We start from the raw sequence: 26338 nt of genomic DNA on the forward strand, positions 1-26338 counted from the left end.
TTCCAGACAGTATGCTTATTTCCATATATCTGAACTTATCATGTCAATTAAATAGTGCCCATTTGCATACCAGATCCACCCCTAATTCAATTCTCTTTTCCATCTGGCATCTAAAATCCTGTGTGTTCAATACCAAACTTGGTTACATCTGGTTTGGATGACTTCAGATGTCCATCTGAAGTGCATATTCACTGGTCCATCCATATCCGCTCTGCCCCTCCAATCCATTCTTCACAGGGCAGACGGTGGGACTTCTTAAAATGCATATCTGATTAACTCACAGACCGAAGGCCTCCCAGGCTCCCCACCCCCTTGTTTTGGGGACAAGATGTGACCTCCAGGGTCTGGCGCCCTTTCTAGTTTGCATTGCACACATACTCTCTCTCTTCGCTCCCTCTCCCTGCCTGGGCTCCAACCACACTTCTCTTCTCTCAGCACTGGACTCATTTCTGCCATAAAGCCTGTGCCCAGGCTTCCCCTACTGGGTTTCTCTTGCTTCTCTTTTCACCTAGTTGGTTCTTAGACAGATTTCAGGTCATGGCCTAAGCCTTACTCTCTACCCTAGACTAGGCCAGATTCCCCTATTTATGTGGTCTCCCTGAATTCTGGAGCATGTTTCCTGCACAGGGCTCATCTCTGTGGATAATTACACACTGATCCCTGTATTTGATTAATGTCCCTTACTAGATTGTTGGGCCCACAAAAACAGCATTTGAGACTGCTACTGTTTGTCATTTTATTTCCTTACCTACACCACGCCTGGCACACAGCAGGTGCTCAATAGATGCTTATTAAGAAAATGTATGAGCCTTCACACTTATAAAGTACAGATTATTATGCTTATTTCCCAAATGAACTAATTTAGGCCCAAATCTCTTTATTTCCACTGACTGCTGATTCAAAGGTAACACAAACTTTAAATTCTGATGTTAAAGCCCAAAGACCATATTTCATAATTGCTAATTATGTTCTGTTTAGGGATTCAAAGGGGTTCAGAGGAATTCAGGGGCCTCCGACAGGCAGTCATTGCTGCCACCAGGAACTGGGGGTCTTTGGGCAGGCTCAGAGGGAGGCCATTAGAGGCTCAGAAGCTCAAACCTTCTGTTCCGGGGAAGTGTAAGGTTTCACCCCAACCCGGCTGCCTGGTCCAACACTTCATCACGTAAACCCACTTCCCTCTTCATCTGCATCCTCCAGCCTCCCAACCATTTCTGGTCAGGGTAGGTGTCCACCCTTGGAGCTCCATGGTGCCTAGTGGCTCCCGCTGTCTGAGCATTTCCTGACCTGTTTATCATTATTATCTGCTTTTCTGATCATCCTACTATTCTCCAAACTCCTCCTTCACACCCAGATCGCCACGACTCCAGCCTGTGGCATGGATTTTAGTGGTTCTTTGTCCCAGCTGCACGGTGGACTCACCTGGTAGCTGATAGTACATCCCAGAGCTGGGGCTCTCAGTCTATCGGTTTGGGGTGGGGCCTGAACCAGTTGTTTTTCAACTCATGCAAGTGATTGTAATGTGCAGCCAAGTTTGTGGCTCTCTAGCTTAGAATACTCAGTAAGCATCTATTGATGTGCATGGACTGGAATCATCTTCCCCTGTGTGTGTGTGTGTGTGAGTGTGTGTGTGCATGGAAGGGATGTTGGGGTCTAGGGAAGAATTGCCCTTGGCGCTGGTGCACTCCTGTGCAGCTCCCCTGGCTTCCGGTGAACTTGTGGGTCTTCAGGTAGCTTTAGGGGGTTAGGAGGCTCCAGGGACAGAGCTGAGGGCAGTCATGGATATTCACAGAGACCCATTCCTCAGCTCCAGCTCTAGACTGTGCAGTAGGGCAGCAAGTCAGCAATTTGTCTGCTTTCTTCTGCCAAATACGGTAACAGGAGCATTTTCTCCTGATCCTGCATGCTCTTTGGAGGTCCAAATCAATTAATTTTTCTCAGGTTTTGCAGATGTGCATTGATTTGTATTCATTTATTAATTCACTTACTCCCTCAATGAAGATTGATTGATTATGGGTATAGCACAATGCCAGCTCTGAGGGTCATGTGAAGGAAATGTTATACAGGTACCCTGAAAATTTAAAGTCTATCTGGGGAGATGGCATATGCACGTCAGACATCAGCGGCAATACATTTTACCATTAAGAGGCGGCGTTTGATTGCCTGGCCCACTATTTATTAGCTATGGACACTGGGAAATTTGCTTTCCCTCTCGAAGCCTCAGTTTCCACATATGAACATTTCTCATCTGTGAATGATAATAAAAACTACATCATAGGGTTGCCATGAGGATTAAATGAGGTCATTCCTGGAAAGCATTTAGCACTTGGCCCATAGTAAAAATTCAAGTAAGTGTTAGCTATTATTGTAGGAAAGATAGCAACCCGGCTTAGCAAGTGAGCAGGATCGAGAGTGAAGAATAGAGAGGAATTTTAGAGAAGGTGGAGATCGATGTGGTTAAGGGGGATTGGAGAAGAAACCTAAAGAAGGTGGAAATTGAGATGCTTCTTGGAATGGGTCTAATCTGGAAAAGTGGAGAGAAGCACTAAGGACATGGTGGAGTGTGGGTGGCGTGAGCATGGGAAGATGCAGGAGGGGTGCGTGCACTTGCTATTTGAAACTGGCAAAACTGTTCATTATGGGCCCTGCACCCTCCCCACTGCTCCCTGGGCCACCAAGGAAGCTGATCTATTAATTGGTTATGTCCACAACTCCCCTTCTAACCCTGTGTTCAGTTAGTGTGGGGATTTATCATTATGGACCAAATGTTCCAAAATGCCAGTTGCAGAGCTGTGAAGTCCAAATTTAGAATAAGAGGCCTGGGTATTTAGAACTTCAAGGGAAAATTCTAGATTCTGAGATCAGGTTAAGACCACTTTGGCCCTTGAACTGCATTTAACATTTCCCTTGAAAAATTCCAACCTTAAATGCCTCTATTTGACAACCAGCTCGCCAATATTTATGTTCCACTCCATTAGCATCAGCAGGGCTGACGTTCCACTTTAAAAGATACGCGCTTGGCTGGAAGAATTCACTGCTATTTGCTCATTTCACATGCTTATACGAACATGCACACACTTGCACACACACACACACACACACACTCACGTACACACAGCACGGCACATGAAATTGGTTCCCTGGAAAAGTTGTCCTGAGTGATGTTTTCTCTGTTTTTTTTTCATTTCATCTGACTTTCTTTTTGTCAAGTCTTTCTTTTCCCTAATTAAGCTGAGCCTTGTGGAGGACTGAAAAACAGCATATTTTGATGGCTCTGATGTTTATTCACAGGGCTAATTAAGTGTGCTTTACCATGTTAAGATGCCCTAATATGTACCAGGTGGATTTTAGAGTTAGGGTCTCTTGTATTGCCTCACACCGCAAAGATAGAGACAAGGACTTTGAGAACCTAGAGGAAAAGAAAGAGAACAAAGGTTTCATTTTAACTCAGGTCCACGGACTATTGATTGAAAAGTCCACTTTATTACGACAATCCACTGAGCGTGGATTGGGTCTGCTCTTTCTGCTAGTTTCAGAGCCCAGCAGAAAATACACATTTAACTAGGTCAGTGATTTTTAATCCCTTTTGGTATGTGTGTATGTGTGCATGGGTGGGTATTTTTAAGAATTTGATGTACACTATAGACGGCTTCTCCCCAAAAATGCACATGCACACATCGCACATATTTTTTCTGAGTACAATTTATTTTGCTGTTTTGCAAGCATATCTTCCACATAGAATGCAAAACAATTCTTAAAAAGACTTATGATCTTCGTAATGCCATTTTTTGCTTGTAAAAATTAATAGCCACTTCCCAAAAACCTTAATAAATTCAAAGTGTGCAAATAAAATCAAAAGTAAAATGTAATTTAGTTCAAAAGTAAATTTCATAAGAAGATTGCTGTTGTTTGGTTAGAACAAGAAGCTTATATTATAAATGTTTTTTGACACGTTAATACAAATATCTTTCGTATCCAATGAGTTTAGCCTTTTCATTTTGCTGTCAACAAGGATAGCAAATTTCACAGTTTACTTAAAATGTAGTTGGTAATGAGTCAGTGTTCACAGATTACTCTGGTAAATGAGGATAGAACACCAGAATCCTCTAGAACACTTTGAGTTGAATTCATGCAGCATTGTTTTCTTTGTCTTCAATTCAATGAGGTCAACTCTGTCAATATCTGAATCATAAATGCAGTCTATCCCATAAAGGAAAGAATCAGGACCATACATTTCAATTTTTAGGTCATCTAACAGAAGTAATCTTCAAGGGTTTCAGTGTCTGCCAGTATGTACCTTCAGAATGGCCAGCAAAGATTTTCTATTCTTGGCTCTAACCTCCAGAGGCCCTTTCTCTAATAGAGCAAGGAGCACATAGCTGTCCTCCTCCAAACACCTCTTCCACGGTGGTAGCCTCTCCAGAGAGTTTATTATTTTTCAGCAACATCCATAATGGAATCCGCTGGACCTTGACTCAAGAGTTGTGGCCCATTCAGAAGGCTGAGCATGCCAATCAAGTCACCCAAGTCACCAATGAATCTTCTTTGTCAAGTTGGTCTGAGAATGGGCTTTAGTAGTCACTTAAAAAAGGTAAAATGTTCTGCCTGAAGTTAATCAATTGCTTTAAAATTTGTCCTTTAGAAAGCCAATGAACTTGAGCAATTATTTTATTTTTTTGGGGGGGGAGAAAATATTTTACTATATATATAATGTTTACATACATTTATATTTATAAATGCTCATATATAGGACAAAGAACTTGTATACAGAATATATGAGAACTTATAGCAAGGAAACCAACAACTCAATCAATAAACACATTAAAAGATGGGTCAACAACATTAGTCATCAGAGAAATGCAAATTAAATCTACAGTAAAATAACATAAACCTCAATTAGAATGACACAATTTTAAATGTTTGACAATACTAAGTGTTGTTTGTGTGTCATTTAGAACACTAACACCTTGTGGGAATGTGAAATGGCACAACATTCTTGGAAGATATTTTGGGCATTTCTTAAAAGTTAAACATTAATTTGCTATTTGACCCAGCAGTTTCACTGTTTTTTATTTCATAAGACAAATGAAAACCCATGTCATGCAAAGGCTTGTACAGAAAAATCCATAGCAGTGTTATTCATAACAGTTCCAAAATGGATGGAACACAAATGCCAATCAACAGGTAAATGGATAAACCAATTGTCTATCTATTCAAAGACAGAAATACAACTTGGAAGTAATAAATAAATAAATACAGTTAAATACAACATCAGAATGAACACGGAAAACATGCTGAGTAAAACAAGCCAGACACAAAAGAGTACATATTGTATAATGCCAGACATATGAAAAAATAAAAATGACACATTTAATATATAATGACAGAAAATAGATTGCTGGCTGGGAGTTGGTGGGATGGATAACTGGAAGGGGCAAAGGAACATTTTGGTGTAGAAAAATGTTTATATTTTGGTATTGGTAGTGGCTACAGAAGTGTCTACAGTTGTCAAAACTGCAGACTGCACAATTAAAATAAAAGTAATTTATTTTATGTAAATTATGTCTCAATAAAATTAATTTGAAAAAGATAAAGATTGCTAGAACAGAAAAAAAAACAGAACAAAACCACTGCTGCTTGCAAGAGAAGCCTCAAAAATATATAGATATGGACATGTTCAAGTAAAGAGACAGAAAAATATATCATCTAATAATAAGAGCAACAACAAACCAAACAAATCAAAACAACATCAATACCAACAGCCCATATGGGATTCCTACCTCACAGAATTGACATTGTAGTCGGGAAGGACAATTTCATAATTAGATAGATACATGTATAATTATAAGCAATTATTTTTTGATATCTTCTATTGCTAAGTCATGACCCAAAGCCCTGATGGTGTTAAGTTGAAGTGGATGTGACATTTGAGAATTACTGTCTACATCACAGGGAGATAGGAAACAGTGAGTCAGTATGAGGTGTGCAGTTTCTTCCTTTAATAAAATGGGATGACCAGAGGCTTTGTGGAACAGCAAAGTGTGTCATCCACCAACATTTTTCTTCCAAAGTTTTGCATGGTGTCTCAGTTTACCAGTTCTTCTATAACACATACTACAGACTGATTGGCTTACATAATAAGAATTTATTGTCTCAAAGTCTTGGAGGTTAGAAATGCAAAATCAAAGTGTGGGCAGGTCATGCTTTCTCCAAAGTTTGAAATGTTCTGGTAGGGCCTTGCTGGCAATCCAGTCTCCTTTCTCTTACTTCTACTGCCATGTCCCAATTTCCTTAGCTTATAAGAACCCTACTTATATTGGATTAAGGTCTGTTCTGATTCAGTTTGGACTCATTTAACGGGATCTGTGAAGATCCTATTTACAAATGAGTACATATCCACAGGACTAGGGGTTAGGACTTGAACATGTCTTTGTCAGGGACATGATTCAATATGCAACACTTGGCAAAAAATTTTTTCATTATTTCAGAGCTGTTCTGAACATGTGATGCTTCCAAAGGAGACTCACCAAAAAGGCATCAACATGTACATTACAGGAAAAGTAGGAACTGGACACATTGAGAAATGCCAATGGGTTCATCCAGTTGCAGGCTGGAGGGAGCTGGTTTGGCTCAAATTTCCCTATGGCCTTTTTCAAACAAGAAAATCTGGTGACTCTGGATATGGGGACCCTCTTGACAGAGGTCCTGATTCAGTCTTTTCTCTTCTCACACTACAAATCTACTGGATGGCTTGAGGGCAAATGGCTCCAGGGTCTGTTCAGTGCCAAGGCTTCTTTTGCTTGGCAATATGATAAGCATTTTTACAGTGTTTTGAGTTGGTATAAATTTCTCCAGTTTTGATAAAATTCTGCCTTTTCAAGTTGAGCTATATTCTCATGAAAATGATCTATTCTGAGCTAAGTATTCCCACAACGGATAGATGCCAGTTCCAATAATTTTTGTGGGCTTTATGCTTTCACGGAGCAGGAAACTTGTTGCAAAAGAGACACCATGTTTTAGGTGTCCATCACATTTGGATGAAACCAAAGGAAACACACTTTCTTCTAGTTTATTTTCCTCGATATTTTCCAACCTGAGCTAGGGCACACATTAAAGATTGATGGCATAATCATGATGGCAGCTTACATCTAAAAATATATATCAACAGGAAAACACTTAGATGATGATTGAACATTTGCTACCTGACAATATAATGCCCCATGCCACCCTACACTTACATGGTATGAAATAATTCTTTAATAACAAAATTTGAAAAAAAAATTACTTTTTCTACAATCTTTAAACATTTATGAAGGAACTCGAATATGACAAATTTCTCTCCCACTTCACTGACCCCTTGAAATCCATTCAAGGACATGTCAACTTGATCTGGAAAGAGACCTGTTTTTGCTTGGAAAATTCTGAAAAGGTTGAAATGAGAACAAAAGGGAAAAGTATATTGCTTTATCATTGCTTGAATAAACCCAAGAATTCATTAATAGCCCCCAAAAGTCAGTGAAAACTGGTCCATCTGTGGCATGCTGAACTGGTCCATCTGTGGTATTCTTTTTCTAAAAAGGTTCTAAGGAAGAACTTCTGTTTTCTAAGTTTTGTTGACTTTTTATCTTTCATACTAGATTGTGAGTTCTTTGAGGGCAGGAATAATATTTTTTTCATACTTTTAGGCTTAACATTCTGCATGGTACTTGGCACATAGTGTGCCCCTGAAAGTGTTTGAAAAGTGAGTAACCATCAGTTGCTCTTAATTAATCATTTACTAATACAGCTTAATTAATCATTTACTAATACAGCTTAGGTCTTCCTAGAGATAGGTGGTTCCTCACCAGGACTTAATACATCTGACAGCTATGAAGTGTACTTGTCCCTGGCATCGTGTCCAGGGCCGATTCGTCTTCCCATTTTGGATATACTAAGATCCTCTAATAAAGGTCCCCCTCCAACCTGAGAAGGATAGCCAGGGTTAGTCACGCGCGATGCCTCCTTGGGAGGTAGTTGTTCCATGTGGACATTTTGACTGCCCTGTTGAGAGTAGGCGAGGAGAAATTTCTGATCTTCAGTGCCCTGGTTGCTGCAGAGAGGCTCGGTGAGATGTTTACTGCCCACGTCTGTGCTGGCCGAGCCCTGGGGGTGCCCGGAAGGCAGGTATCTCTGTGCCACACTTGACTGAGTGAACCCTACACACAACGTCTCAGTCCCGGAGACCCTCCTTCAGCTCTGCCAGGAGGCAGGGCCAGGTTCTAGCCCCAGAAGCAGGGAGCTAAGGGTGAGGCTCCTAGAACCGTCGTGGTCAGGGAGTGAGAGGGATCCCAGGAACAAAAAGGTGCCTCTCTGAGGCTTCTTTCTCCCTGCCTCTGGGGGTCTGACCACTAACATTTTTTATTGCATTTTTCACATGCTTGCTACAATATCGTTCCATCATTTTTGTAACAACTACCATGTTAGCCTTTACCCTAAAAAAGTAGCTGGAAATAGGTCACTTTGGGAGAATGTTCTGGGGACCACCCATCCCCCTGGTGGATGTCTTGCATCCTGGGGGCAGCAGCCTGTTTCTCCTTGCTGCCCCCGGCTCCCCTCCACCCCCCGGGGAGACCAGCATGATCTCTGCAACGGGTTCAGGCTTGAGAACAGAAGCTAGGAGGGCAGGGCTGTGCAGTCCACCACAGCCTCCGGCCCTGCAACACTAACCCCGAGACAAGAGAACACAAGAGACGGCTTTTTGTTGGAACAAGGAGTGAAAGGCACAATGAGGACAAGCCGCAAATTGATAGCTCAACCATTTTCCTGACATACATTCTTGTTAAATTTTCTTAATCAGATATTTGATATTCCTCAAAGTCTAGGATTTCAGGATTCACCCAATGTTAGATCAAAAATCTACGCTTTCACCATTAGAACTCTGAGTTAGGACTTTCCTCTTTCCTCCAATTTAAATACGTTTGGATTAAATGATGTTAGAAAGCATCCTCCCGTGCAATCTAATACACTATTGCTAACGAAAAATTTTAAAAAATCAGTGAAAAGGCAGATGCAAGCTTCCCTAAAATCTAATTTCTTGATACCTGTCATTTATTCTAACTGTACTCACTAAAAAAATTGACATTATCCTGGGCCATAATCCCAAATCTACATTCCAAATATACACAAATCCTTCATTCTTTTAAAAAGCATGCAGGTCTGTATTAAAGCATAAAAGGATAACTACTTTTAATACTTTTGTTTCAGTTCATCTAAGTTTTCAAAAGGATACACGTTTCTTTCTAATTTCCATGACTTTCTGTAGCATGGACTGTCTCAGCCATTAGGAATTGGATGTTGGCTCCGGACTGCAGTCCCTGATCTGTACCTCCTGGGAGAACTGCTTTTATCTGAGCAGGAAGGGTGGTGCCCTAGGAGAGCTAATGCAGACAGCTAAGTCGACCCCATCTGGGAAGGAGAGAAGCACCGGGCCGAACGGACGACAGAACCGCGCAGCTGGGAGCATATCACACACGGAGCTCTCAGCACGTCACGTCATCGCGATTACGGGGTCCACACGTTTCATGGAAATGTGAATGATGACTTTGAAACAGGGCACTGCAAACCCACCAATTTTCACTTTACACGCAACACTGAATGTAAAGCCTCTCAAATGAAAAGCAACAACCCAAACCAAAAACGTCCATCACGACTGGAGGACCCAGTGGACGGAGAGACCTATTCCCGCTGCTGCCACGTGGCGGCGCCACCTTAACTGTCAAACGGGACCTCCGGTGTCAGCATGTCCTGACCCTCCGTCGTTTTCTGGCATCAGAACTTTGGTGAGCGATTTGTGTGTGTGCGTGGCCTCTGTTATTATAACACTCAGTTGTTATAATTTAGCAAAGTCCCCTGAGCATTCATTAAGTGGGGATGTTTGTACAAGTGATGAAAAACACACCAGAAAAACCAATAACTTTTGGGATGGAAGGTAAACGTGATAAAGTACTAAGAGGAAGCCCCAGCAACTGCCAGGATATGCTATTAATGTAAGAACAAGCCCTCTGCAAAATATTAGAGCTAATGCTAAGAAAATAAAAAGCAGCATTATAGCACATTATTCTGCAGTGTTTGTGGATTTATATGCTTCTAGAATGCATCCACCATTTTACGTTTGTTTCCAAGGGGAATTAATCTTGAATTATGAGAGAACTTTAAGAGCTCATCCCTGGCATAAACCTAAAACCTGTGTTTTGTTTATTATCCCTCTCTTCTATTATGTGACTTTTTCTTCTTTGTCTCTGTCTCCAGTGCCCAGCAGGGTGTCTGAGGGACTTACTGCAGGGGCTTAGCCAAGGTTTGTAGAACAAATGGGAAATAGCTACCAAAATTGTGCCTGGCAATTGGTCAATAGTCTATATGTGTTATCTCTATTAATGTTCATACAATCCCAAGAAATAGGCATTACCATTCGCATTTGTACAGATGAAGAAACCAGGCTCAGAGAGTTTAAATAATATGCTCCGGGGTCACACAACTAGAGCCAGCTTTAAACCAGTCAGAATAACTTATAAGGATTTGGAGGGAGAAAGTGATTGTTAAAACCATAATGGGCAAAGCGGCAGTGATTTCTGGGTGTTTGATGGTTCTTTGGGCAGCTAACTGAGTGGATGCCCTTTCCTGCTCAGCTGATAGGGAGTAAGTGGAAGTGTAATTTATATCGGTGGTTCTCAAAGTGTGGTCACCTAGACAAGCAACAGTAGCATCATTTTAGAGCTTCTCAAACCTCATCCCAGACCTTCTAAATCAGGTGGGGCTTAGCAATCTGTGTTTAACAAATCCTCTAGGTGATTCTGATGTCTGTTCAAGTTTGAGAGCCACTGACAATGGAGAAATGCCATACTTGGACATGGAAGTCCCCAAGTCAACTGGTGAAGGGAGGTGGTGAGGAGGGAAGAGTGTTGAATATGGGAAGAGAGAGATAGACCTGTGTCTCTGTGTAGGGTGTAGAGGCCAGGATGGATGGCTGAAAGGAACGAGATGTTTGAAATTTAATTTCGAGTTCTTCAGTTCTTCAAATCACCTTGGTTTGCCCTCAGTTCCAGTAATTCTGAGTCACAAGTCAAGACTTACGTGAATGTGTTTTTGTAGATATCAGGGAAAAGGGTTGACTTCTAGTTTCTACCAGTGCTTGTTAGTCTGAGAAATGACCCACTGATAGAACTAATTCAGCAAACCTAGGAGCATGGAGCCAGTAGGAACTAGGAGAATATAGTTTCTATGGGGAGTGCTACTAAAATTTTAAGGGTTGGGTTGATTCCACCTAGCAAGCTTCAGCAAGTGAATAAGTGAATGAATGAAAGGATGAACTGAGGTTCTGGCCGATGTATTGCTGGGACTGAGTATGTTCTGGTGCCCAGGTGTTGACTCCTAACTGCCAGGACTGGTCAGTGACCAACCAATTAATAGAGAAGGGCAGAGTGTCACCAGCTGAAATTGATGGCCATACTTGGTCTCGTTAGATAATCTAACACTGAGGCTTAAACCAAGGACAACATTTATTTTTTTTTTGCTCATGAATCTGAAATTGGGGCAGGGCTTTGTGGGGATAGCTTTTCCCTGCTCTATTTGGTGTCTGTTGGGGCAGCTTGCAGATCAGACCTGGAATCATCTGAAGGCTTGCTCGTGTGTTTGGCCATTGATGTGGGCTGTTGACCAGAACACTCACATGTGGCCTCCCCACATGGCTGGGGCTTCTGTACAACATGGTGGCTTGGTTCCAAGTGGAGAATTCTGGGAGAGAAGAGCCAGGAAAAAGCCATATTGCCTCTTATGAACTAGGCTTAGAAGACATGCAGTGACATTTCTGCCATATTCTATTTTTTTTTTATTAATTAACGGGAAAAAAGAAATTAACCCAACATTTAGAAATCATACCATTCTACATATGCAATCAGTAATTCTTAACATCATCACATAGATGCATGATCATCGTTTCTTAGTACATTTGCATCGGTTTAGAAGAACTAGCAACACAACCGAAAAAGATATAGAATGTTAATATAGAGAAAAAAATAAAAGTAATAATAGTAAAAACAAAACAAAACAAAACAAAAATCTATAGCTCGGATGCAGCTTCATTCAGTGTTTTAACATGATTACTTTACAATTAGGTATTATTGTGCTGTCCATTTTTGAGTTTTTGTATCTAGTCCTGTTGCGCAGTCTGTATCCCTTCAGCTCCAATTACCCATTATCTTACCCTGTTTCTACCTCCTGCTGAACTCTGTTACCAATGACATATTCCAAGTTTATTCTCGAATGTTGATTCACATCATTGGGACCATACAGTATTTGTCTTTTAGTTTTTAGCTAGACTCACTCAGCATAATGTTCTCTAGGTCCATCCATGTTATTACACGCTTCATAAGTTTATCCTGTCTTAAAGCTGCATAATATTCCATCATATGTATATACCACAGTTTGTTTAGCCACTCGTCTGTTGATGGACATTTTGACTGTTTCCATCTCTTTGCAATTGTAAATAATGCTGCTATAAACATTGGTGTGCAAATGTCCGTTTGAGTTTTTGCCCTTAATTCCTTTGAGTAGATTCCCAGCAATGGTATTGCTGGGTCGTATGGCAATTCTATATTCAGCTTTTTGAGGAACCGCCAAACTGCCTTCCACAGTGGTTGCACCATTTGACATTCCCACCAACAGTGGATAAGTGTGCCTCATCACCGCATCCTCTCCAGCACGTGTCATTTTCTGTTTTGTTGATAATGGCCATTCTGGTGGGTGTGAGATGATATCTCATTGTGGTTTTGATTTGCATTTCTGTAATGGCCAAGGACATTGAGCATCTCTTCATGTGTCTTTTGGCCATTTGTATTTCCTCCTCTGAGAGGTGTCTATTCAAGTCTTTTTCCCATTTTGTAATTGGGTTGGCTGTCTTTTTGTTGTTGAGTTGAACAATCGCTTTATAAATTCTGGATACTAGACCTTTATCTGATATGTCATTTCCAAATATTGTTTCCCATTGTGTAGGCTGTCTTTCTACTTTCTTGATGAAGTTCTTTGATGCACAAAAGTGTTTAATTTTGAGGAGCTCCCATTTATTTATTTCCTTCTTCAGTGCTCTTGCTTTAGGTTTAAGGTCCATAAAACTGCCTCCAATTGTAAGATTCATAAGATATCTCCCTACATTTTCCTCTAACTGTTTTATGGTCTTAGACCTAATGTTTAGATCTTTGATCCATTTTGAGTTAACTTTTGTGTAGGGTGTGAGATATGGGTCTTCTTTCATTCTTTTGCATATGGATATCCAGTTCTCTAGGCACCATTTATTGAAGAGACTGTTCTGTCCCAGGTGAGCTGGCTTGACTGCCTTATCAAAGATCAAATGTCCATAGATGAGAGGGTCTATATCTGAGCACTCTATTCAATTCCATTGGTCGATATATCTATCTTTATGCCAATACCATGCTGTTTTGACCACTGTGGCTTCATAATATGCCTTAAAGTCAGGCAGTGCAAGACCTCCAGCTTCGTTTTTTTTCCTCAAGATGTTTTTAGCAATTCGGGGCACCCTGCCCTTCCAGATAAATTTGCTTATTGGTTTTTCTATTTCTGAAAAATAAGTTGTTGGGATTTTGATTGGTATTGCATTGAATCTGTAAATCAATTTAGGTAGGATTGACATCTTAACTACATTTAGTCTTCCAATCCATGAACACGGTATGCCCTTCCATCTATTTAGGTCTTCTGTGATTTCTTTTAGCAGTTTTTTGTAGTTTTCTTTATATAGGTTTTTTGTCTCTTTAGTTAAATTTATTCCTAGGTATTTTATTCTTTTAGTTGCAATTGTAAATGGGATTCGTTTCTTGATTTCCCCCTCAGCTTGTTCATTACTAGTGTATAGAAATGCTGCAGATTTTTGAATGTTGATCTTGTAACCTGCTACTTTGCTGTACTCATTTATTAGCTCTAGTAGTTTTGTTGTGGATTTTTCCGGGTTTTTGACGTATAGTATCATATCATCTGAAAACAGTGATAGTTTTACTTCTTCCTTTCCAATTTTGATACCTTGTATTTCTTTTTTTTGTCTAATTGCTCTGGCTAGAACCTCCAACACAATGTTGAATAATAGTGGTGATAGTGGACAATCTTGTCTTGTTCCTGATCTTAGGGGGAAAGTTTTCAATTTTTCCCCATTGAGGATGATATTAGCTGTGGGTTTTTCATACATTCCCTCTATCATTTTAAGGAAGTTCCCTTGTATTCCTATCCTTTGAAGTGTTTTCAACAGGAAACGATGTTGAATCTTGTCAAATGCCTTCTCTGCATCAATTGAGATGATCATGTGATTTTTCTGCTTTGATTTGTTGATATGGTGTATTACATTAATTGATTTTCTTATGTTGAACCATCCTTGCATACCTGGGATGAATCCTACTTGGTCATGATGTATAATTCTTTTAATGTGTTGTTGGATATGATTTGCTAGAATTTTATTGAGGATTTTTGCATCTATATTCATTAGAGAGATTGGCCTGTAGTTTTCTTTTTTTGTAATATCTTTGCCTGGTTTTGGTATGAGGTTGATGTTGGCTTCATAGAATGAATTAGGTAGTTTTCCCTCCGCTTCGATTTTTTTGAAGAGTTTGAGGAGAGTTGGTACTAATTCTTTCTGGAATGCTTGGTAGAATTCACATGTGAAGCCGTCTGGTCCTGGACTTTTCTTTTTAGGAAGCTTTTGAATGACTAATTCAATTTCTTTACTTGTGATTGGTTTGTTGAGGTCATCTATGTCTTCTTGAGTCAAAGTTGGTTGTTCATGTCTTTCCAGGAACCCGCCCATTTCCTCTAAATTGTTGTATTTATTAGCGTAAAGTTGTTCATAGTATCCTGTTATTACCTCTTTTATTTCTGTGAGGTCAGTAGTTATGTCTCCTCTTCCATTTCTGATCTTATTTATTTGCATCCTCTCTCTTCTTCTTTTTGTCAATCTTGCTAAGGGCCCATCAATCTTATTGATTTTCTCATAGAACCAACTTCTGGCCTTATTGATTTTCTCTATTGTTTTCATGTTTTCAATTTCATTTATTTCAGCTCTGATCTTTGTTATTTCTTTCCTTTTGCTTGCTTTGGGATTAGTTTGCTGTTCTTTCTCCAGTTCTTCCAAGTGGACAGTTAATTCCTGCATTTTTGCCTTTTCTTCTTTTCTGATATAGGCATTTAGGGCAATAAATTTCCCTCTTAGCACTGCCTTTGCTGCATCCCATAAGTTTTGATATGTTGTGTTTTCATTTTCATTCACCTCAAGGTATTTGCTAATTTCTCTAGCAATTTCTTCTTTGACCCATTCGTTGTTTAAGAGTGTGTTGTTGAGCCTCCACGTATTTGTGAATTTTCTGACACTCCACCTATTATTGATTTCCAACTTCATTCCTTTATGATCCGAGAAAGTGTTGTGTATGATTTCAATCTTTTTAAATTTGTTAAGGCTTGCTTTGTGACCCAGCATATGGTCTATCTTTGAGAATGATCCATGAGCACTTAAGAAAAAGGTGTATCCTGCTGTTGTGGGATGTAATGTCCTATAAATGTCTGTTAAGTCTAGCTCATTTATAGTAATATTCAGATTCTCTATTTCTTTATTGATCCTCTGTCTAGATGTTCTGTCCATTGATGAGAGTGGTGAATTGAAGTCTCCAACTATTATGGTATATGAGTCTATTTCCCTTTTCAGTGTTTGCAGTGTATTCCTCACGTATTTTGGGGCATTCTGGTTCGGTGCGTAAATATTTATGATTGTTATGTCTTCTTGTTTAATTGTTCCTTTTATTAGTATATAGTGTCCTTCTTTGTCTCTTTTAACTGTTTTACATTTGAAGTCTAATTTGTTGGATATTAGTATAGCCACTCCTGCTCTTTTCTGGTTGTTATTTGCATGAAATCTCTTTTCCCAACCTTTCACTTTCAACCTATGTTTATCTTTGGGTCTAAGATGTGTTTCCTGTAGACAGCATATAGAAGGATCCTGTTTTTTAATCCATTCTGCCAGTCTATGTCTTTTGATTGGGGAATTCAGTCCATTAACATTTAGTGTTATTACTGTTTGGATAATATTTTCCTCTAACATTTTGCCTTTTGTATTATATATATCATATCTGATTTTCCTTCTTTCTACACTCTTCTCCACACCTCTCTCTTCTGTCTTTTTGTATCTGACTCTAGTGCTTCCTTTAGTATTTCTTGCAGAGCTGGTCTCTTGGTCACAAATTCTCTCAGTGACTTTTTGTCTGAGAATGTTTTAATTTCTCCCTCATTTTTGAAGGATAATTTTGCTGGATATAGAAGTCTTGGTTGGCAGTTTTTATCTTTTAGTAATTTAAATATATCATCCCACTGTCTTCTAGCTTCCATGGTTTCTGCTGAGAAATCTACACATAGTCTTATTGGGTTTCCCTTGTATGTGACAGATTGTTTTTCTCTTGCTGCTTTCAAGATCCTCTCTTTCTCTTTGACCTCTGACATTCTAACTAGTAAGTGTCTTGGAGAACGCCTATTTGGGTCTAATCTCTTTGGCGTGTGCTGCACTTCTTGGATCTGTAATTTTAGGTCTTTCATAAGAGTTGGGAAATTTTCAGTGATAATTTCTTCCATTAGTTTTTCTCCTCCTTTTCCCTTGTCTTCTCCTTCTGGGACACCCACAACACGTATATTTGTGCGGTTCATATTGTCCTTGAGTTCCCTGATACCCTGTTCAAATTTTTCCATTCTTTTCCCGATAGTTCCTGTTTCTTTTTGGAATTCAGATGTTCCATCCTCCAAATCGCTAATTCTATCTTCTGTCTCTTTAAATCTATCATTGTAGGTATCCATTGTTTTTTCCATCTTTTCTACTTTATCCTTCACTTCCATAAGTTCTGTGATTTGTTTTTTCAGTTTTTCTATTTCTTCTTTTTGTTCAGCCCATGTCTTCTTCATGTCCTCCCTCAATTTATCGATTTCATTTTTGAAGAGGTTTTCCATTTCTGTTCGTATATTCAGCATTAGTTGTCTCAGCTCTTGTATCTCATTTGAACTATTGGTTTGTTCCTTTGACTGGGCCATATTCTCAATCTTCTGAGCGTGGACTGTTATCTTCTGCTGCTGGCGTCTGGGCATTTAGTCAGATTTCCCTGGGTGTCGGACCCAACAAGGTTGTAAGATTTTTCTGTGAAATCTCTGGGTTCTGTTTTTCTTATCCTGCCCAGTAGGTGGCGCTCGTGGCACACGTTTGTCTCATGTGTTTGGAAGGGATGCCCCCGGTCACCGATCTCCGTGGCCTGGGGATCTCTGATCCAATTCTCTCAGTTGGTTCAGGGAGCCGCACGTGGTGGGGGCGTCAGCCGCTGCGGCTTGAGGGGACCCTGTGGCTCCTTTATTAATTCCCCTATTGGTGTTTGGTTGGACCCAGTCCCTGCCACTGTCGGAAATTCCCTCCTCTCCCTGGAGGGGTGTCAGTCGCCGGCCGCTGCGGGCCCGGGGAATTCGCCACCGGACCAGGAAGTCACCTGCGGGGGAGGGGTGTCGGTCACTGGCTGCCGCGGTCTGGGGAATTCGCCACCGGACAAGGAAGCCGCCCGCGGGGGAGGGCCACCACGGCTTGGGTAGCCCTCTGATCCGAGACTCGTAGCTGGTCAAGGAAGCCGCCTGCAAAAGAGGGGCACCGGCCGCCGCAGCTTGGGAAACTTGCCTCTCCGAGACTCTCAGCCAGCCCGGGAAGGAGGGAGGGAGGAGCTCCGGCCGCCACAGCTGCCACTGCTCGGGAAATCGCACGCCGCTCGGGGATCTCACCGCAGCCGAGTCTCGCAGTCAGGCTAGCCAGTCCAGACTGGGGTACGCTGTTTGTCCATTCCCTGCCGTGGCCCCGGGAGCTGTTCTGCACTGTTTCTGTTCACCTAGTAGTTGCTCTGGAGGAGGAACTAAGACGCATGTACCTTACTAAGCTGCCATCTTGGCCCCGCCTCCTGCCATATTCTATTGATCAAAGGCTTGCCTAATCTCAAGAAGAGGGGAAAAGTCTCCACTGCTTGATTGGGGAATGTCAAGGTTCAGGAAGAACATGTGGAACCAATTACATTGCTGAGGTCATTTTTGGGAAACACAACTTCTTCACCCAGGAGATGGTGGCTTTCAGGAGGCTCTATGCAGGTTGGGGGTTGCTGTGGGGGCAGAGTGACCCGGCTCCAACTCTCTCAGTCTACACATTAGAATTTTACAGGAGAGACAGGCTGGCTGGACTGCCACATTGGGGTCAGTGTGCATTCCCACAGGTTGTCAGGGCATGAAGGAGCAAGTGCCCACAGTGGACTGGATATGGGTGGCAGCTGAGAGAAGCTGGTGGAAGGATGCTTTATGTCCTGTCCCTAGGATGCGGGGATGGGGATGCTGGCCCTCAACAGACAGGGGCTGGACACAGATAACCAGATTTCTGGAGTCTCCAGCCAGAGCAAGTGACAAATTGGAAGAAAGAAGGGTTCCTCTGTTCCTAAGAGCTTTTTGTGGATGAAATGTACACACACACACATGCAAAGTTTTTTTCCCTTTGGCAATTGAGGAAAGAGCCAAGCTTTGGGTCTGGGCTGATCTGTGCTGAAGAGGTACTGAGTAGAGTGTACATGTGAGGCCTCTGGAGCCCAGGAGGAAGGGGGGTTCTGAGCAGGTGAGTCCCCTGGAATCCATGGATGCCACAGGAAAGCTCTGGACTTCAAAGGTCATAGCTTTGCAGGGCAGGGCTTACGTCAATTTTACTTGAAATTAGGGCAGGTGATTCTGTATTTCAAGAGAGAAAGTGTTAAGTAGCAGTAACATGATGGATCAAGGGGCTTCTTCAACTCTCTGGAGGAGAATTTGTCTTGAAATATCTAGACCTACTGTTTCCTCAGACTAAGCTAACATTTAGTCTGTACATGTAGAATGTAATAGTCAAATGAGTATTACATTCCATGTGTGCCAGGTTTCATATCCTATTTTACTTGATATTCATAATAACCATATGAAGAAGTTGCTGCAAGTACCCTCTTTTTATAGAAGAGAAAACAGATTCAAAGAAGTAATTTAACTTGTCCAAAGTCAAGCAGCTGGAAATGTGGTAGATTTAGACACATCCTCAGACTCCCAGGCTGAGGTCATTTCTTATAAATGTCTCTTTTTATCCACAGCATACCTACAGGTATGAATCCCAATGATAAAACAAATACAAACTTAGAATACTTTCAAATAGCAGGTTTGTCTAGGAATGATGAAGAGAAAAATAGAGGATAATAGCAAAGTCAGGGAGGAGGGAGAGTTACAAAATCTTCTGGGTATTCGCTCTGCCATTCTGTTTACAAGAGTATATATCAATATGCTGGTTGGTTTAGGGACCTGGCCAATGATTGTATGTGCTTTCTTAGAGAATTGTGATAAGAAGTATTCTGAGGCTCAGTCCTGGAAAAGACTACTGTGATGAGTGTCTGTCACAAGAGTGGGAAACAGAACTGGGAGGACAAGTGTTGTTTATGTGCCACTCTAGAAAGTAACAAACAGCCTTGCTTTGCATCTTTCCTTTATCCAAACAAAGCAAACCCCATTTTCTTTTCCTCTTGTAGTCTTTGGGTATGTTACTTTTCTTCCTCATATATTCTCTATCAACCTCAGGGTCTTCATCCCTATTTCCATGCAGGGATGACATTTTATCTGTTTCCTGGGGGACAAGGCCTTCTAAGTGAAGAAACAGGAAACAGACCCACCCTCCTCTTGCGCTCATTATAACAGCCTCTCATCACTGCAATGACTTCATGGTATAGTCTTATCCCTGCTCTCTGAAAAGTCTGGTGCAGAGCCTCTTTATTTCTTAAAGTACATTGACACTAAATTTGGTTTTGAGAATTTTTAAGAATGTCTCAAAATCCTTTACAGTGACTGGAAATACCCCAGGGTGTTTTTGCACATTCAGAGTTGGGGATTATCATGGAAAAGCTAAAGCTATGACAGTATGCCCATAACAACCAGTAGAAAAGTGCAGCTTTTGTTGTTGTGTCTATTGAATAGCTGATGGTGGTTATTTTTGCGTCAAATAAAGTAAGTGGGTCAGACAGATAGTGCATACACAGACAGATGGTGCTTGTGTTTACACGACACCAAAATATTTGTCTTAAAAACAACATTCTGGAATGACAGAATTGAGCCTGACTGATACTGTTTCCCCAACTTAACTGTTTACTTCAGCCTGAGGCAATGTAGAGGCCTGGGGGGAGCATGAGCTTTGCTGGCAGACAGAGGGGGATTAGAATCTCAGTTCTGTTCCTTAGGAGTCCTGTGGCTTGGTGTCCTGACCTGGAAGCTGTGATTGATGGCATCATGATACAAATTCTCACTTTGTGCGTGCCAGCGTGTATGTGAGGGTTAACAGGGAAAATGGGTATGAAGCCGCATGCTGATGCTCAGTAAATACTAGCTCTCCTTCTGCCTTCTCTTCCACCTTCGCAGAAGATGACCAGTGATGGAATGGAGGCTATGATTACCCCTCAGGATTACAGCTGTGCAGAGCAGAGTTCCTAACAGCTCAGACACCAGTGGGCAGAAGCAGTGCCCATGAGGCAGAGGCAATTCCGAGAATCGCAACAGGTTATCTGAATCTTGGTCCCCAAGAGAGTCTGGGCATCCAGACATGGAACCAGTCCTGAGGACAGGACCTCAAGGTGCTGAGAGCAAAGGCTGCTCTATCCTCACAGCCGAGGAAGAACAAGAATAGAGATGGAGAACCAGGAGCTGTGACCAAGGTGAAGGTAGGATGGGTGGCCAAGGCAGAGCCTGGGGGAGGTCAGAGAACAACTGCATCCGCTCCTCCACCTTCTGCCAAGAACACAGAACTCTTCTTGTCCAGGTGTCCAGGAAGAATGTGTGTCTTTCCACAGGCTCAAAGGAAAGGAAAAGCTGGAGATCCTAGAGAAAGGGGTTTGATTAGGAAAGAAGACATGTTTGAACTCAAGAAAGGAAGCAAATGTACATGGGAGGTGTGGGAGCTGCAAGTTGCCGGTTATGACTGCAAACATAAGTCTCGAAGTCATCAGTGATTTCTTGTATCTTCTTAATAATTTTTAACCTTTAACCTTGTGTGTGTAAGTGTCTTAGACCCCTCTGAGAATCTAGCGAAAGCTATGGTTCAGGAAACTGTACATATGGTCAGAGCACAACACTTTGCACACGATTTTTGGGGATCTACAGACCTTTGAAGCCTGTTGTGGATCATTGAGTGATCCACTGAAGTGTGAGCCAGCAGCATCAGCAGCATCTGGGATGCTAGAAATGCAGACTTTTGGGCCCCAGCTGAGACCTACTGCACCAGAATCTGCATTTTAACGAAGCTCCTTAAGTTTGATAAGCCCAGCCCTCTGGGTCTGCAGCCCCCCATGAGGAACCTGTCCTCTCTTCTCTTTCTTGTGTCCCATCTCTGGTTCCCTAACTGGGTAGAATCAGGCTCACCTGCCCAAGTCTTGTTCCCTACTATTCAACACACACACACCTCCACTGCAGCCCAGCCAGTCTTCATTCTGTGCCGTACACAGACCACACCCATTCCTTCTTCCTTGCCCCTGACTGAGAAACCTTGTCATCACCAGCAAGCGTTCTCTAACACCTGTCTACACAAGGCAGAGTGTTATCTCCTTCCTTTATTCAGCAAACTTACACTGAGCAACTGTTGTGTGCTGGGCCCTGTGAAAGGTCCTGTCTCTCAAAGACCTTCCCATCCTCTCCCCTTTCTCTCTGCTTATGCTAATCTGCTTGTTCTTCAGCTTCCACATTAAGGGCCACTTCAACTCTTCCTGGGGCCCTTTTCAGGATGGCGGAGGCCATTTCGTTTTCCATACCACCCTGGAAGGCTCTCGATGCATTTGGGTGATGGTGGAGCAGAACTTACCTTTTTTCCCTCCCCAGCGGGAGAAACATCCTTTACAAGTTGCAAGCAGTTTTGCCCTTAAAGTGGAGGCATTAGTTTGTTCTTGGAGTTGACTTTGTTCATTTGGAAAAATCTCCACAGAAGTTCTTCACAAATGTGAGAAAATAGGCTAATTTGCTCAAATCCAATTTGCCAAATTTCCTGATTTGTCTTAAACCTACTTTGAGAATTATTTTTCTCGAATGTATTTGGCAAATGTGAATATAGTTCTTGTGAATATTCTTCTTGAATATAGTTCATGAACATTTTCAATGTTCTTGAATATATTCCATTTAGATAGTTTTCCTGAATTGTCCACCCAATTGCTATTTCTTCCTGCATTTCAGATCCACCTACCCTGCTGTCTGCTTTGTTTTCTTGTACTCTTGTTTTTCTAATACAACAGAGCATTTATTTTGTATTTTATCCATAAGGACAGGTATCTTTGTTTTGTTCACTGGTGTTTCCCAAGTGCCTAGAACAGGGCCTGGTTCATAAAAGGTACACAGGATTATAATTGAATAGATGTGTGTATATATGTATGTACATATATATATATATATGTATATATAATTTTTCTGAATATAGGTAAAATTTCTGCATGTCATATTAAAAGTTTTAGGTTATATTTATTTATCTTATATCTTACTGAATAGAAAAATACTTTTTAGTTGAAAAATCATTTTAACATTTATTAGGTTGTTTTTAAATTTCATCACATGATCAATTTACTGAATTTACCAAATGATAAGTGTAGTGATTTATAGGAACTTTTTGCTATGAAATTTACATCAATTTTAAATGATTTTAGCTGGGGAAAAATTCGTGAAGTTTCAATATGCAACTTTTCATTTTTTTCTGTATAACAGTGTTTTTTTTTTTTTTTTTTTTTAAAGAGAGAGGGAGGAAGGGAAGGAAAGACAGAGAAGGAAGGAAGGATGGAAGGAAGGGAAACTTCTTTAAACATTTTCTTGTTTTATTATATTTTGTTTGTTTGTTTGTTTTTTTACATGGGCTGGGGCCGGGAATCGAACCGGGGTCCTCCGGCATGGCAGGCAAGCACTCTTGCCCGCTGAGCCACCGCGGCCCGCCCTGTATAACAGTGTTTTAACAAATATTCTGTTTGTGTCTGTTCCAGCTCTGTGCTGCTGTAGGTTCAGGGAGCTAGGGCAGAAGGAGGGGCCCCACTTTTGGGGACAGATGGCAGTAGTGAGTTAGTGCTGATTTGGGAAGGGTGAAAGCTGTGGGACAGGATGGGGATGACGGCAGGGGATTAGGAGACAGGACAGAGAGCTAGAGTCTGGGGGCAGATGACAAAGTCCAAATACATTGGGTCATAGCTCCCAATAGCCACGTAAGTTTTCAACCCAAAATTTCAAATTTGCTTTGTCTTGGTTTGCTAATGCTGCAGGAATGCAATATACTGGTAATGGCTTTTACAAAGGGGACTTGTTAGGTTTCAAATGTACAGTTCTAAGGCCATGAAAATGTCCAAATTAAGGCATCAACAAGAAGTTACCTTCACTCAAGAAAGGTAGATCATGTCTGGGGTTTCTCTGTCACATGGAAAGATATGTGGTAACATCTGCTGGCCCTTTGCTCCTGGGTTTCATTGCTTTCAGCTTCTGGTTCCAGTGGCCTCCTCTCTGAGCTTCTGTCTCTTGATTTCATCTCTCTGCTCTCTGTGTCGGCATCTGTACTTTTTCCAAAATGTCTCCCTCTTAAAGGACTCCAGTGGATTAAGACCCACCTTGGTGGGTAGGGTCACCTCTCCATGGAAACAAGAGATCCCGCCCACAATTGGTTAGGTCATATCTCCATGGAAACAGCCTAATCAAGAGGTTCCATGCAACAATAGGCCTGCCCCCTCAAGATTGGATTAAAAAACCACTGCTTAGATGGAACTGAGGCACAGCAAGCTGAGCTAGCTGGAAGCCACCAAGTAGATGTTATGAGGGGATATGCAGAGTTGAAGAATGTCAGTGATTTTGAGCAACATTGTCTGCCAGAGGCAACAGGCATGAAGACACATCTAGGGAACACATGAGCTCTTCTTGTTGAGGTCTGAAAATACTTGGGGATGGAACAGCCCTAAAATGTGGATATCCAGAATCTTCAGGGTGGGTACTCAGAGTCTTTGTAATTTAGAGATAATAGGAGAGATGAATTTACTTGTGTGCCACAGGTTGGCAATGTCTGTGGACATGCCAGTGACCTCTACGTTTGCCCAAACTTCCAGCTCAATCCTGAGTTCCTGGGGGGCAGGTGGCAGCTCAGGGCAGTGCACAAGTCTTCTCTTTCTTTTGTAGAACTTGCGCTTCCCCAGTCCTGCCAGTCACCTAGCATCTCCCCCCAGCAGCTACTCCAAGTCTCATTATATTTATTTAGTAAATGCATGAACAAGCATTAAAAAGCAGGCTTTTTAACCATTATATATGGTTAAGATCACATTATAGTAAGAGAGAGGGGAAAATTTAGCCGACCTTCAAATCTCATTCAAGGTCTTATCTATTCATTCTGATGTATAGTTGAATTTTTCCTTACAAAGATTTACCCTGTGCTGTTCCTCTTGTTTTAAAGAAGTGCTGTCCTGGAGGCTGACTTAAAAGGTCTGAGCTGATTCCCCAACCTGTAATAAAGTGTATGTATAAAGATAGCAATGTTGTTATACAATTTAATTAGTACATCATTCAGACATTTGGACCGATGCCTGGCTCTTTTTTTGTGTGTGTTCATTTAGCTTTTAGTCTAACTCCCAAGTGAAATAAACAAAAAGGCTAATTGCTTTTGGATTTTAGCACTGGGTGAAATACCTGGATTCATTATGCGAATCATATTTTATAGGTAGATTAAGGGTTCTATTGGTAAATGAAAAATTCCAAGATGACAGCTGTAATACTTAAAGACAGGCAATTCAAAGGTTTGGGCTCCCAAAGGCAGCATATGAATCCATCTGACATGTTCCTAGTTTTCATAGCAGCATAAAAATGTTTGCACACTGATGAGAACATTGTCTCAGGATGGTAAGATTTTATATCTCATCGCTGTCAAATAGTGATATGCTCACTGGAAGGAAAAAATGCCCCCATTTGTGGCATTCACTGATTTCAATGTGTAAATGCTCCCAGCATAGCTGGTTTCAATCTACCAATATGACATCACCAAATGAAGAGCTGGGAAGAGATGTGCACAATTGTCACACTGTTTTCTTACCAATAATTCAAGGTGGAGATAGGTCTGTGGCCCAACTTGGGGTGTATTTTGTTAGTTTTATACTGGTTCCACTCTTGTCTGTGTAAAAAAATAATCACTATTTTTAAAAATAACAAAAATAACAACTTTTATGAATATTTGCTATGTGACAAGGTCCCTTTTCCCCACAGAATTTGGATAGTTCTTGACTAAAATCCTCTATCCTCCTTTTTCTGGCACTTTTGACAAAGGTGAAGGCTACAATTGTCTAACCAGTTTTCTGATCCATCCATGAATCCTACTTCATGATCTCATACCTCATTTTGGAATGTAGCATCAATTATCCTGAGGTTTCAGCCCAAATGGGGACAGAAAGAATTCCATTTTAGTGTCCTGTTACAGACATGTAGATGATTTCCAGATTTGTTGCCATTATTAAAAATTTTTTCTGCATCTTTGCCCATATAGTTGATCATTTCCTATGATTTATTAGGTTAAACTTTGAGAATATTTTTTTGAGATTGAATCCTTGAATTAATTTTACAAACCAAAAGGTCACCCTCGTTGTTGTCTCTTATTTTCTTTAAGATATGAGGTTATGATCATTTTGTATAAGAAAGACTTCTTGGTCCTCATTTCCCTTATCTGTAAGTTGGGAACGGTAATGATACCACTCCTCTCAGATTTACAATGAGAAATACATGAAAAAAAAGACAAGAGAGAAAAGCTGTAAACTAATTAAAGATAACTATTTCAAAAAACTGCATAGGACTTCCATTTTTGGCCAAGGCAGAGCAACAGGGATTAGATGTACCTTCCCACTGGAAACGACTTAAATATCAAACAGATAAGTGAAATGGTGGCACTCAAGGCATTAGATATCAGGCAGCAAAGGAAAGTCATCCTGAGAAACAGGAATAAAATGAAGTTAGCTCTACATTTGCCCCAGATTACTTCTTGGAGAAAATTTCCAGACTGTGGCACAGGTAAGGGATCTCTTTAAGTTAAGGAGGTAGAGCTGACTTTCCTTGGAAGCCAAGGCAGGTAGAGTTCACAAGGCAGAGCACCAGAGGGGAGGGAGATAAAGATTTCAAGAGGTCTCCAGAGTGTTCAGTTGAGTACTGATCAGTATAAGTGTTTGAGGAAACTATCTAAGGCTGGAAAAGGGACTACCAGAAAGAATCAGAGGGAAGAGTGCAA

General features: G+C 41.1%; 1 long non-coding RNA gene across 1 annotated transcript in view; it reads left to right on the forward strand.

Annotated features, from left to right (window-relative positions):
- The window catches only part of LOC143658081 (uncharacterized), a 144804-nt gene that overhangs the window by 78735 nt on the left and 39731 nt on the right, over window positions 1-26338 (forward strand). The gene's annotated exons all lie outside the window — the stretch shown is intronic.

This window comes from Tamandua tetradactyla, chromosome 15 (genome assembly GCF_023851605.1).
Source record: "Tamandua tetradactyla isolate mTamTet1 chromosome 15, mTamTet1.pri, whole genome shotgun sequence".
Taxonomy (NCBI): domain Eukaryota; kingdom Metazoa; phylum Chordata; class Mammalia; order Pilosa; family Myrmecophagidae; genus Tamandua; species Tamandua tetradactyla.